Here is a 14,563-nt window from a genome sequence, read left to right as displayed (position 1 = left end):
ATATATATATATATATGTATATATATATATGTATGGATAGATATTAGTTTTTGACTATTGATAGGTTACATGATTGGTAAAATATAAAAAATAATAATTGTGACTATAGAAATAACAGTATTCATTGTCATCATAATTATGAATGAACGTAACCCTAGTATTCTTATTCTTAATAAATTGATGTGTTCATAAAATGTAAATGAATAAATTTGTCATCTTAATTTTTACGTTAAGCAAAATAAATGTGTCAAAAATATGATGGAACGAGTCTATTTTCAATCGGAAGAAGGATAGCTATACACATAACATGGATTGTCTTGGTTTTCCTATAGTGTTGGATTCAATTACTTTACTTTTGAATAATGGTGCCTAGATAATAAAAATTCATGTTTTCCTAATTCATAAGACGATGGAGGCTATATTCAAAAGAAAGGAGGTTAGTTTTATCATACTAATAAATTAAGTTCTAATTAGATCTTGAATTTAGTTTTCTCTTGTATTAATCTTAATTTGACTGATTTTGCATATTAGTACATAGACCATTGATCTTATATTGTATTTTTTATAGATAAAATAGATCTTAATGTAATATTTAATATATGGGTTAACACCCTTTGTGTTCCTTTAATACATTTCTTTACATACCAAAAAAAAAATACAAGGGTAGTGTTTTTCCTTTTCTTCAAGGGGTATGTTTTCCTATTCATCCACCCAATAAGAATCTCCCTTTATAATATGGGAGTGTGGTCCGAGTTAGGATCCTCTCCATTAATGGAGAGGTAATTGAGCACTTTTACACTTACATCTAGAAGTAAAATTGTTATATCCTTATATCTTAAGGGTAAAAATGTTAAATCATATTATATTTTTCTCTTGTTTTGGGTGTACTTGCTTCTCCATTAATGGAGAGGAGCCCAACTCGGTGAATTGACCTATCCTTTTTTTTTCTTTGTAGAAAGAAAAGTTCACTGCCAACTCAGTAATATGTAACAAATGGGATTGCAGATATAGATTATTCTAAATTCCTAGACTATGACAACCTGGAAAATTAAAGTGAAAAGTGCATAAAAGTGCAAGAAAAGTGCAAGTTCTGTAACAAATGGCATTGCTGATATAGATTATTCTAAATTCCTAGAGACTATGACAACCTGAAACATAAAGTGAAAAGTGCAAAAAAGTGTAAGTTATAAACTTGTCATTATAACCCTATAGTCTCATTGCTTGGCTACCGTGAAATGTGAATCTTTCTCTATAAGTGGGGAGGAAAGGTTAATGGCAACACAGCAACGTGTAACCTATAGTATTGTAGATATAGATTATTCTAAATTCCTACACCATGGCTACCTCATATTTAAAGTGAAAAAGTGCAAGTTCTTTTTTCTTTCCCACTCTCAGATTTCATGTATCTATTATCAGTATAAATATTTATGCAGAGTCATTATATCATCCATAATTCATTTGAATTAGTTTGTTTGAAGAATCAATGATGATTAAGTATGAACAGTAGATGATACAATGATAATATATAAAACTCATACATTATTATTACTTATATATTTTTCTCTAAGTTTAATTGCTTTGCAACTACTTAGTGCATGTTTGTAGAGCATATTTTTAGATAATAACATACTTATTTTTAATAATTTTTGGGAAATTTTTGGTTCTTAATCATTGCATAGTCTAGAGGTGGTTCCTCTTGAAAGATGTGTCATTCTTCTCCTAAACAAGGCTTCCATAGTTGGTATTATGTCTTGTAAAAGTCTCTAAACAAATATTGTAACCTTTTTGGGGGCTTTAGATTCCTATAAGAGTTTGAGTAAGCTATGATTGTATTCCTAGTTATTATCGGTTTTCAAAAGAACCTTGTAAGCAAATTTGACTGAGTATTGATCGATCAGAGTTTTCATGTAGCCATTCCTAGCTAGTCTCTAGTGTCTCTACTTAGAGTAGTGTGTGGTAATTCCTCCAAAAAAATGTCAATTAGATCAAATTCCAAAACAAAAGGTTGTCTTCTCCAATTTAAGGACCACCTACATCTCTTGATTGTTCTACTTGTTTTTAATTTATGTCAGTAACAATGCTCTAGTTTATATCTCAATACTTTAAGCTGCCAATTAATTTCATTATGTATTTTCCAACATGCATGTAGCTGCTTTGTTTGAATTGTCTTAAATACTTGAAATATGTTACTAAATGTGGTCAATTGTGTTAATTATCAAAACCAAAATCCCAATTGTGAGACATGCGATAAAATTAATTAATAAATTTCTTGCAATGTAGACTTACATTGTGGCCAAGAAGACGGAGAAAAATATATTTTTTATAAGTAAATTTATATTAAGAAAATAAGTGTTACACATAGAATTCACAACCAACTCTTTAGTATCAAATTGATCATATTTTACACAAACTTTTTATGGTACTTTAACTACTTAATCAACTCATATGAGTTAAATTGTACATATATATAATTAAACTTGTTTAAATGGATAAATGTTACCTCTGGAGTGTTTTGTAGGCTTAATCCGAAAGAATAATTGCAAAAAGAGAAGTTCGGGACAAAAAACAAAAATTCAGCCATTACACGTCAGAGTAAAATCGTAATAGCTCCTTCATTTACTGTTGGATCGAGCTGAAATTTTGATATATTGTTGCTTCAATGTGAACGGTCAGTTCGCTGAGCGCAGGTTTCCACATTGAGCACACACAACACCAAAAATCAGCATTTCGCTACTTTTCATCTGCGCTGAGTGCACCCACTTGTGTTGAGCATAGTGGGTGGTGCGCCCAACGCAAGTTGGTGTGTTGAAAGGCACCATAAGCCAGTTGGTGGTATGTTGAGCGCATTGGAAAACAACATAATACTATTTAACGACTTCCAAGTCGAATAAAAGGATATACTCTTTGTAATATTAATTTATAATACTTCTTTTCTGAGTTTCTAAGGCAGTTTTGCTCATTTTTAGTCATGGGGTCGAGGTGTAAGTATTAGAAGAGTTAATTTACATTCATTTGTGTGTGGTTCTATCACCCTATGATTTGTGTTTTTTCCTTACCCTACTTACACCTTGTAAACATGAGTAGTTAAAATCCTTATTAGGATTAGATGTAGTATGAGGTTGACATATACACACTGATTCACCATTGATTTATGAAGTTTTAATTTTATTTTAGTTCTGTTTTTACTTTATGTTTGCTTTAATTTTGATCACCTTATTGTATGATTATTGATTAATTTGCTTAGTCTCTTACTTGCATTATTCTTAACTTGCATAACTGAATAGGTAGTACATTTGTTAGACATAGACTTGTATTATTTGACATTTCATGCACTTCACTTTTTAGTATCTAGACATAGAACTAATATTGTAATTTTATAACTCTCAAATTGAATAGCATGTGTTACTAGACATAGAGATATGTTAGCTTGAAGGTTCATAAAATTGAATTTTATCATTGTAGTTACTAGACATAGATCTAATTTTGGTAAAGTGTTAGTATAGATCAAGACATTGGCGGCTAGCACAATTGAGGTGTTGCATTTGTACTCAACTTACATGATTGCATCACTAGACATAGGGACATGATTTGTAAGTCATATTGCTTATTCTTATGTATTAAAGTCACTAGACATAGACCTTTCTTGTATAAGTTGCTAAACTGACTAAGACATTAGCTTTTAGTAATTTTAAGGTCATTCTAAGGAATAATTATTACTGAATAAATTGCTTTAAGAATTAGGTGTGTATAGATAGTAAGTGTGAAGTTGGCCAAGTAAGTGAATGAGGAGTTAGCAAAGTAGTCGTCTGTGTACCAACAAAGTGCATTAGGTACATGCATCAAAATCGATTCTAAAGAGCAATGCATCCTCAACATTACAATGGTTGGTGAGCTAATTGGTAAGAAATTAATTTATGATAATGTTTTTGAGGAAAATAGTAATAATATTTCAAAAGAGGGGTTGAAACAAATGAGAGTAAATTAGTAGCAATCATGAAAATATTAAAAACAGGAAGAAAAAAAGTCAGTCATAGAATAGGGTGGATTAGTAAAGAAAAACTAAGATGAAAACCCATATTGACTCATACCTAAAGAGAGTAAATACCATACTGAAACAGTATAAACAACCAAATGTTGAACTACTTTGGTTGCTACAACTATCTGATCTTTATGTTTTTGTATATTTTGTGATTTTGATGTTTGTTAGTGTGCAGGTTTGGACCTTAACTTTGTTGGACTGACAACAGTCCAAACTCCACGGAGGGGTGAATTTAGCCAAATTTTGGAGCTTTATGAAGCTGTATAATATCTCTTTTCATTTTTTCATGTTGATAAAATGTGTGGGTTCTTTTAATGAGAATTTGTTGCTTCTAAATGTGATTGGCCTCATGATTAGACTTGTACATTGCATGAAGAGTTATGTGCTTAAGGAATAATATGTTGGTTGAAAATGTATGTTACTCTGATTGTGTCAAGTCATCTTAGTCACTATAACTCTTATGAGTGAGTTGAGTGATATGAGTAATGAGTTATACACTTTGCATGGAATTTTTTAAAAACTATAATAGATTACACTGATGATTTTGATTGCATCTCTATATAATCTAAGTTGAAGTAAAAATATGGATATGATCGAAACATTGTTTGATTACACTCACTTGGCTTAAGCACGTCCCAAATGACATTATTATCCTTTATTAGCTCATTTGAGCCTGAACTATTTGTTGATTGCAACCTTGAGTTAGTAATAAAGGTTATTATCTACTCATAGTTCTAGTAGGATGAGAGCTAAGTGTTACAAATGTAATCAAGTTAGAGATAGAAGAAATAATGTATGAAAAATGGCAAACGAAGTGGTTGAACCATCATTCATCTTATGAATAAAAAGGAAAACTCTAAAAAGAGTAAAATAAAAAGATGGGTGGTGGAGTAATGAAAATAAAAAGGGAAAATAAAAGTAACTTATAGTAAAAGTAGAAGTGATACATGAAATTAGAATCTGCTCTCTTAGCCTATTAGAATCACTTTGTATCCGGGAAAACTATATCATTTGTAGTTCAATCATATTGCAACCCATTAAAATACCTTAGTGATCCATATTCTATATCATTTTTGATTAACCACGAGATAATACCAAAATTGACTTTCTTGCATGTTTATGAGAGACATACACTATCAAACACTTCAGATTTCATATTGCCTGATTTATTAGCATATGAATTGTTTAAATAATGGATTTTTAAATGGATTATGTAGCTAGGAACGACTTGCATGAATTGGATATCATACTTTGGTTTGAGCTTGAAATTCCTTAATGCACTTGTTTAATTGTTTGAACAACATTTTACTTGAATGTATGCATGATAATTGATGTGTACGTCATATTTGTAAACCCAAGCATGTTCTTGAAACATATCAGCTTGGACTGTTGTTTAAAGACAAACAAAGTTCTAAGTTTGACAGAGTTTCTAAGTGCCAAATTGATCATATTTTATACACTATCTTTACGACACTTTAACTACTTAATCAACTCAAATGAATGGAATTGTGCCTATATGTGATTAAAACTTATTTCAATGGTTAAATGTCACCTCTAGAGTGTTTTGTAGGCTTAATTTGGAAGAATAATTACAAAAAGAGAAGTTCCAAACAAAAAATGAGAATTAATCCATGACATTCCTAAGTAAAATTGCGATAACTCCTTCGTTCACTGTTGGGTTGAGCTAAAGTTTTGATATATTGTTTCTAACTAGTAGGGCTTCAATGTGAACGGTTGGTCGTCAAAATGATCAAAAATCGTTGCGTTGAGTGCAAGTTTCCACACTTATGTACTTAGTGCACCCACTTGCGCTGAGCGGAGTGGGTGGTGCGCTGAGTGCATGGAGGTGTGCCCAGTGCAAGTTGTGCATTGAAAGGACACCATAAGCCTATTGGAGGTGCACTCAGCACATAGAACATCACCAGAATAAGGACTTCCAACTTGAACAAAAGGACATACACTTTGTAATATTGCTTTATAATACTTCTTTTATGAGTTTCTATGGTACTTTAGCTCATTTTTAGCCATGGGATCAAGGTGTAAGTATTAAGGGAGTTAATTTACACTCATTTGTGTGTGGTTCTACCACCCTATGAGTTGTGTATTATCCATATCCTACTTACTCTTTGGGAACATCAATAGCTAAAAACCCTTATAGCATGTGCTTGATGTATGCACACTGATTCATCATTGATGTATGAAGTTTTGATTATATTGGAGATTTGTATTTACTTTATGTTTGCTTTAAGTTTGATCACCTTATTGTATGATTATTTAGTAATTTGCTTAGTCTCTTACTTGCATTATTCTTAACTTGCATAGCTCAACAGGTAGTACATTTGCTAGACATAGGCTTGTATTATTTGGCATTTCATGCACTTCACTTTTTGGTATGTAGACATAGAACTAATATTGTGATTTTATAACTCTCAAATTGAATAGCATGTATTACTAGACAGAGAGATGTGCTTGAAGGTTCATAAAACTGAATTTTATCATTGTAATTACTAGATATAGATCTACTTTTGGTAAAATGCTAGTATAGATCAAGACACTCGAGGCTACCACAATTGAGTTGTTACATTTTTACTCAACTTAAATGTTTGCATCACTAGACATAGGGGCATGATTTTGTAAGTAATACTGCTTATTCTTATGTATTAAAGTCACTAGACCTAGGTCTTTCTTGCATAAGTTTCTAAATTGACTAAGGCATTAACTTTTAGTAATTTTGAGTTCATTCGATGAAATAATCATTACTAAATAAATTGTTATAAGAATCAGGTGTGTACATATAGAAATTATTCTACAGTTCGCTCGGGTTCGATATTTTCATACCTCAAGATACATCCAGACATTTCTTCATGTATATGGGACTATTCAACAAGAAGAAAGGCACAAAGATCTCGAGCATTATTTGGTTAGCAGCTATACAGTATGTTTGGTTAGCCCATAATGATGTAGTCTTCAACTCCCATATAGCATCCACCCAACACATTGTGGATTCAATGAAGGTAAAAGCATGACTTTGGATTAGTAGACTTTGACACAAGTCTACCATGGCCTATTCCGACCCGGAGGCCAACCATGATGCATCAATCACAAATTAGTTTAGGTTCTTTCTTAATCATAGATTCAATAATCATTAACCTATTGTAAGTTCTTTGTACCTGTAGTACATCATTAATAATATATTTTTTTCAATCAAAAAAATAACTTGATGTTTGTAAACCTAATATACCTTCGTAACATTGCCCAATTTCTCACAGCTTTCTGTAATTACAATATGTATGTAACATAACCACTACTATAATATAAAATCATGATTGTTATAATGCAGAACACAATTTCACACACTAAAGAAAACTTGCATGCAAGGATCGTCATATAGTGAGAGTGATAGTGATTACTGAAGAATACGTTCATCATTTTACGAAATTGAATTCAAGAATCGATATAGAAAATTAAGAATACAGCCAGAAAAGGCAAAGAATGAAAAGTTTGGTGTATCATGAAGATATGAAGTCATAAAGGGTCATCTTTTAAAAATTAAAACACAAAATAATCATCAAATTTTTAAACTAGATTTCTTTAACAAAGCAGTATAGAAATTTCGGACACAACTTAAAATCGCCAATAGAGAAAGCATAAGAAATAAAAAGGAAACTCTACACTGAAAACAATTGTAATATGTCATGAAGATAATAGGATCATATTTGAGTCTTTGCACTCATATATAGTTAGTAAAAAAACTTGCAAGTAATTGAGGTCCCTTTAATTTATGTTTTTTAACTGATGATTTTCTTTATTATAAAATAACATGTTCAAAACAAAGTTGATATTGGAAATTAACTCACTTTCATAAAAGTTTTATCTTAATTTTTAAAACACAAAATAAAAGTCTTGATTATGGTTTTTGGTTTTAAATACAGCCCCAAACCATGATCTCTATATCAATAAAACGTTGGTCTTGTGGCGTAAGGTCTCGCTAGATAAACAGGAAGATCAAAAGATCAAGGATTCGATTCTTATGAGCGACACTTGTTAAAAGGAGCAACCACACACCTCGAAAGAATTAGTTCCTTACCTATAGATGAGTGGATAAAAAACATTATTTGTATGACACCAACACCCCGAAAGGATTCAATTCGTGTGAGCGAAACTTGTTGGGAAGACAACCACACACTCCGAAAGAATTAGAAAACATGATGTGTTTCACACCAACACCTCTGTGACTCAGCTAAAAACACAATTGCAAACCCAAGATACATCTACTTGAGTGGTGTAGTTTATGGCCTAACATGGGTAGCCATGAAGGATGAATCTACAATTATTCCAATGGGTTTCTGGTATTGTTTGAAGTAGTAGAGGGTTGCTAGAAGGGATGGCAACTTATGAGAAATTATAAAATTGGCATCAAATTTTTAAAATTGGAAACCAGAAAAAATATTTAAAATCTAATTAAAAAATTTAAAGATATTTCTGCTTTTAAAAAAAGTTGGAAAATATAGAAAATGTGCATAATAAGGCATAATCATAAATTGTAACAAACCACAAACCAAAGTTGTTCCACAACATACATCATAGATTTTTACATAGGATATTGTCTTGATCTCAAATTCTTTGCTTAAGCTCCATTTGTAGAAGATGAGGATTTCTCGGATGCTACTTCAGTCTCCATTTCTATTCTTGTATGGTGATCCCTATGGCAACCACAAACACCACATATTCGAGAAGCATCAGTGCCATCTTCTCCATTAGCCAAAAACCATTGGCACCCATCCACAACATATCCTATAAGGTAAATCGAATGATTCTTCAAACAAATTCCATATGTTACATTCTTGACACGGACAGTTGAATCGGTTAAACCTGCTTTAGGATCCTCCCTTACAACTTCAACCCTCTTCATCTTCACAATTTTATCTACTTTCTTTGCTTCCTAGTAAAAAGATAACATGAAAAATGAAAATGATTTGGATATTAAAAATCATAATCTAATATAAATAAGACATTGTAAAGTGAGAGATAAAAGATATGAGAGAGCTTAAAAGACAAAGAAAGATGACTACTTACTATGTTATGGATGAGAAGATAAATTATAGAGAGAAAGAAGATACCTCAATTCTTACAATACAAAGTATATAGTAGTTTTAAATGATAAAGTTAATTTGCCCTACTGAAAGTAAGATGTGTGATGCTTTTTAATTTTTCAATGTTTAATGCATATTAAATTCATCAACTTTTATTCTCTTTTTCCTATATTTTTTTGTGGATTGGAGTACCACGTATTCTCATATCCTTTTCTTGTTATTAATATTTTTTGCCACTAAAAAAAGTATTACAACAATATTACAATCATAATTATAATTACATTTTTTTACGATTACAATAAAAACAACATAACCAAAACTGCAATCTAAACACACAACCATTCATCCCTAAGTTACAAAACTTTTCTACTTTAATTTACTTCCAGCATGGTATATGTTTACTAAACCATTCATAAAAAATAACTCTAGATATAGTTTTACTAATAAAATATTGATTTAGTTTGGTAAGGTCTCGCTAAATTACTAAAAAGATCAAAAAGTAAAATGTTCGATTTCTAGTATCAACACTTATTAAGATGAATAGTCACATACCCTAAATGAATTAATTCTTTACCTATAGAATAAGAGATATTATTGATAGTATAAAAAAAATATATCATATATATATATATATATATATAATATCATGTGGATCCAATTTAAATATTTGATATTTGAGTTGAGAACAGTTCAGAATTATCACGTTACTGACCACTTTATGTAATAACTTATTGCAATTGTGGGGTATTTTCAAACAGTACAATTGATATTATAGTATTCAGTAATAAAAAAATAATAAGCATTAATAAAAAATAAAAACTGAGTGACTAAAATATTATAAAATAGTTACTTTCAGTTACACTACATTCCAGACTTTAATCCATTTTTAATCTGCATTAATAAGAAAGTATTTTCACGTTATTTTCACGTTATTTTATAAAATAATAAGCATTAATAAGAAAGTATTTTCACGTTATTTTATCCCTCTCTATTCTATATTCCCAAATTTATGACTTTGCTTTCTTAACTTCCTTTCTGATATTGTATGTAACACGTGATCTTCCTTTTACAAGTTCTGAAAATCTTGTGGGACAATAAGTTTGCGTGGAAGTTGGTTTATTGAACATGTCTATTCATTTATAATATATAATGAATGCAGTTTTTGGAAATTTAATACACAAAAAATATATGTATTGATAATATAATAGTTTTTTTACTGTCATAACATTATTTATCATTATTTTTAATCATCATTAATTCCTAAATAAAAGTAATACACATGAGTGATGAATAATATGCTACTAATTATGTATAAATCTTTATATAAATCTACATTTAATGAATAAATATATGTGGAGATAATGATGGATTACCAGAGTTGCCACCTATGATTTATGTAATAGAAAAATCAAACACTTTCATTGGGCACAATAATTTACTCTTTTTTGTTTAGGAAAGAAAAGTTAGAAAAAATGTTAAGAGAGGGAATGAATAGAAAATGTGGTAATCTTTTAGTTATTTACTATAATAGAAAATAGAAAAAAAATGGAGAGAAAATATAAAGGCAATTAATCCTACCAGTTTTTTGTATTTGTTTTTTTCTTCATTTGAGTTTTCCTCCTAACATTGGAGAAAATATAAAGGCATTGATATTGCCATTTTTTGTAATTGTATAAAAAATTAAAGCAATAAAAATAACTTTAAATTTTATCAAAAATAATTTCATTTAAAAATGTTAAAAAATTGTGAGAAATAAATTAGTTATTTTAAAAAAGTTGTAATTTGATTTATAGCATATTTGGTTTAAATAGGAAAAATGTGTAGAATGAAAGTTGAAGAAAAAAAAGTTAATTAATTTTTTAATCGTAAGATATAAAACAATATATAAATATATATTATTGAATTGAAAAATGTCGAACAACAAAAAAATAAGATTTATTAATATTAAGTTTAGAGAAAATATGGGTCTCATCACTCTTTTTTTCTTTCTTTCCTTTAATTATTTTCCAACCAAATGGAATAAAATAAATTTTTCTTCTACTTTTATCTCTCCATCTTTTTCTCCTTCTAGTTTCATTGTAACTAAACATAACTTTAATGTTCTTAATAATTTATGTAAGAGGAAAACATGTATGCGGTGACAATGTATGAGTTTGATATATTGTTATTGCATCATCCGTCATTCATATTAAATTATCATTAATTTTTAAAATAAATAAAAATAAATAATATAATAGTTATATATAAATTTTTGCACTAGTATATATATATATATATCACATCTTTATGTAATTGTAATCTTCCTATGTAACTTTTGAAAGTAACATACCACAATTTCACTAGAAATCTCATTAATGAAGTTGTCTATTCATCATATCCTAAAATTTTTTTATGGAACGACCTTAACATTTACCTAATGTGAAACAGTTAATATATTATTTATTATTTATTTTTATTACTTTTTAAAGAGTGAATAATAATTTAAAATAAATGGTACCTGATGAAATGATAGTGTTACTTACACTATTAATAAATACTTTTTTTTGTATCTTATGCAATTTTTACAACAACCTCATTTAGTGAATATAAGATATATTATTTTACATCCAAATAATACCCATATATATACAGTATATGTTCTGCAATAACTCACAACAACCTCATTTAATGAATATAAGATATATATATTTTATATCCAAATAGTACCCATATTACATTATATACAATTACTCATATTCTTTAATAACAAAAATCAAGTTATAAGTTTGAGCTGATGTAGAGGGGTTGAAGTATAGAGCTATAAAGTTATGTTTTGTAAACCTAATATAATAAGGAGAACAATAGCTAACCACAAATTATAATTCTCTACTAATACATAGTGGTAGTTTCTCAACGCTCCCGATAACGTAAATACGATTAGCCGAACATCATTACCAAAATTCATGTTCTATTCTCTTATCTCTATTCTCTTTTATTATTTGATTGTTCATTTGTTCCATACATAAATATACATATGGAGATAATGAGAGGTTAAATATGAATAGTCTGCTAAATTGATGTAATAGAAATTTGCAATTAAGAAGGGAACAATAATTTGATGTTAATAATTAATTGTCTATAACATGTAATATTTTTTTGGTAATTTTTCAAAATTCTTGTTCAGCAATAAGTTTAGGTGGAAAATCAATTTAAGGAAGATGTTTATTCATAATATAATAAATGCATAAATTCTATATCAAAAGCCTCATTTAATAAATGTCCAACAATTATATGCTATGGATTTTAATAAGCAAGAGAAGATTAGTTTGAGATATTAATTTCAACATTTTATTCTTAGTATCGTTAGTCATTTAAGTTTAAAAAACTCTCAATCATATGTTGTTAATCATATATTTGTTTCACTATGTTGGAATTGATATTTAACGACACTCATTCAACAACGTTTATATGTTGAACGCTATTAAATGTAAGGCAGAAGAGAATTAACAACGCTCATTAAAGAAAGCTTTGTTATTGGTGTTATCTTTAACAACACTAATTGAAGGTCATACTGAGTCTTGTTAAAGGTGAAGTTCATATATTTGACATCACTTCTTCATCACTGAGTCTTGTTAAATGTGTTATATTTAACAACACTTATTGAAGCAAACAATGTTAAAGATCATACATTCATATATTTAATGATGGTACTTCTTCAGTGAGCATTGTTAACTGTATTATATTTAACCGCGTATATTGACGAAAACGTCGTTAAATGTCATATTTCATATATTTAACACCACTTCTTCAATAAGCATTGTTAAACATTTGTTTTAGTGAGCGAGAATCTTTTCAAATTCAAAAACAAAACTTCACACACAATAATACACATATTACTCAGTTTACTATTTCTCTTACTTTCCTTCTTTTCCATGAGTTACATTTTTTTTCTCTTTTTGTTTTTACTTTATCTCTTCAAGCAAATTATCGATTTTTGGTTTTTATCTTCAAGCAGAATGTAAATCGTTATCTTATTTTAGCTCATTTATTTCTCTCTTCACTAATAGTGTGATCATTATTTGCTGTGAAGTTATGTAGCTATGATGTTCTAGGTTTTTTGCTATAGTTCACTGGTTTAGAACACAAGGTTTGAGTATAATGGTAAAATTTTCTTTCTCAACTGCTGTTAATTTTGTATTTCTTTCATAATTTTTTCTATTTGATTAGAGATGTCATTTTTTATTTGTATTTGCAGCTTGCATTGATCATTGGGAACACATGAACACTATGTAAGGACTTGCACATTGGAGGAGAAATAAGGAACAATTTGCATTAGATCTCATTACTTGTATGTTATTTTATAATATTGGTATCTGTTAAGGTTGAAGTCGTTGGTGATTTAACAAATCTATTGTAAATGTGTTGGAGTTGGACATGTTTGTCATGTATTTGATAAAATGTCTGAGAGAGATATTGTCTTATTTATAAAGTAGACATTTAACAGGTTTGCTTCACTGAGCGCTATTAAATGTCTACTTTCTACTGCACTTCAAAAAACGTCGTTGAATATAACATTATGTACAACTGTGCTCACATAGAAAACGTCACAAAAGCGTTGTTAAATGACAATTTTAAGCGTTGTTGTTTTACTATTCTGACGTAGTGTTTTATCAAATTACTTGTCTTAACTTAACTATTATGGTTCAACTAACATAAATATTATTTTCAACAATGAAAACAACCAAACAAAATTAAGTAGGAAGATAGAAGATGAATTAATTGTACATAGTAATTAATATTGAAAATGAAATAACTACAAAATTTAATTAAAATTGCCACAAAGACTCATATTACATCTATGTAGTACATTAAGAATTTTGTGAAGTAGTTCGAGACAAGTTTACCACGACCAATTCGCATACTTTGCTCACTGATTAATTTGGGTTTCTATTTTTCTTGTAATAAGTACTCATTTAATCTTATGTACGTTCTTTATGCCTTATGTACTTCATAAATAAAATTATTTATGAGCAAAAACTATATTTCATGAATATATATATATATATATATATATATATATATATATGAGCAAAACAAATGTATACATTAACAATGTATGAGTTTTATATACTGTCAATGTATCATCTACCATTCATATTTAATAATTATTGACACTTCAAAAAAAATAATATCAATTAGTGGATGATGTAAATTAACAATACATATATATTAGATATTGCAAAATGGGAATTGTTGGCAGACTCGCCTACATTATCGTCACAAAAAAATGTGGACATGACATCCATATTTCTTTGTTGTAAAATGAGAATATTCTTATTTTGTTATCTATTACATTGTTCTTATTTTCTGACTTTTGTTCTTAAATAAGAACAATTCTTGGTTCTTCTTAACTAAGGAAAAGTGAGGACAATGATATATATTGTAGGAAAAA

Source organism: Lupinus angustifolius, chromosome LG20 (assembly GCF_001865875.1).
Source record: "Lupinus angustifolius cultivar Tanjil chromosome LG20, LupAngTanjil_v1.0, whole genome shotgun sequence".
In the NCBI taxonomy this organism is placed as follows: Eukaryota; Viridiplantae; Streptophyta; class Magnoliopsida; order Fabales; family Fabaceae; genus Lupinus; species Lupinus angustifolius.
Note: the sequence above shows the minus strand (reverse complement) of the source record.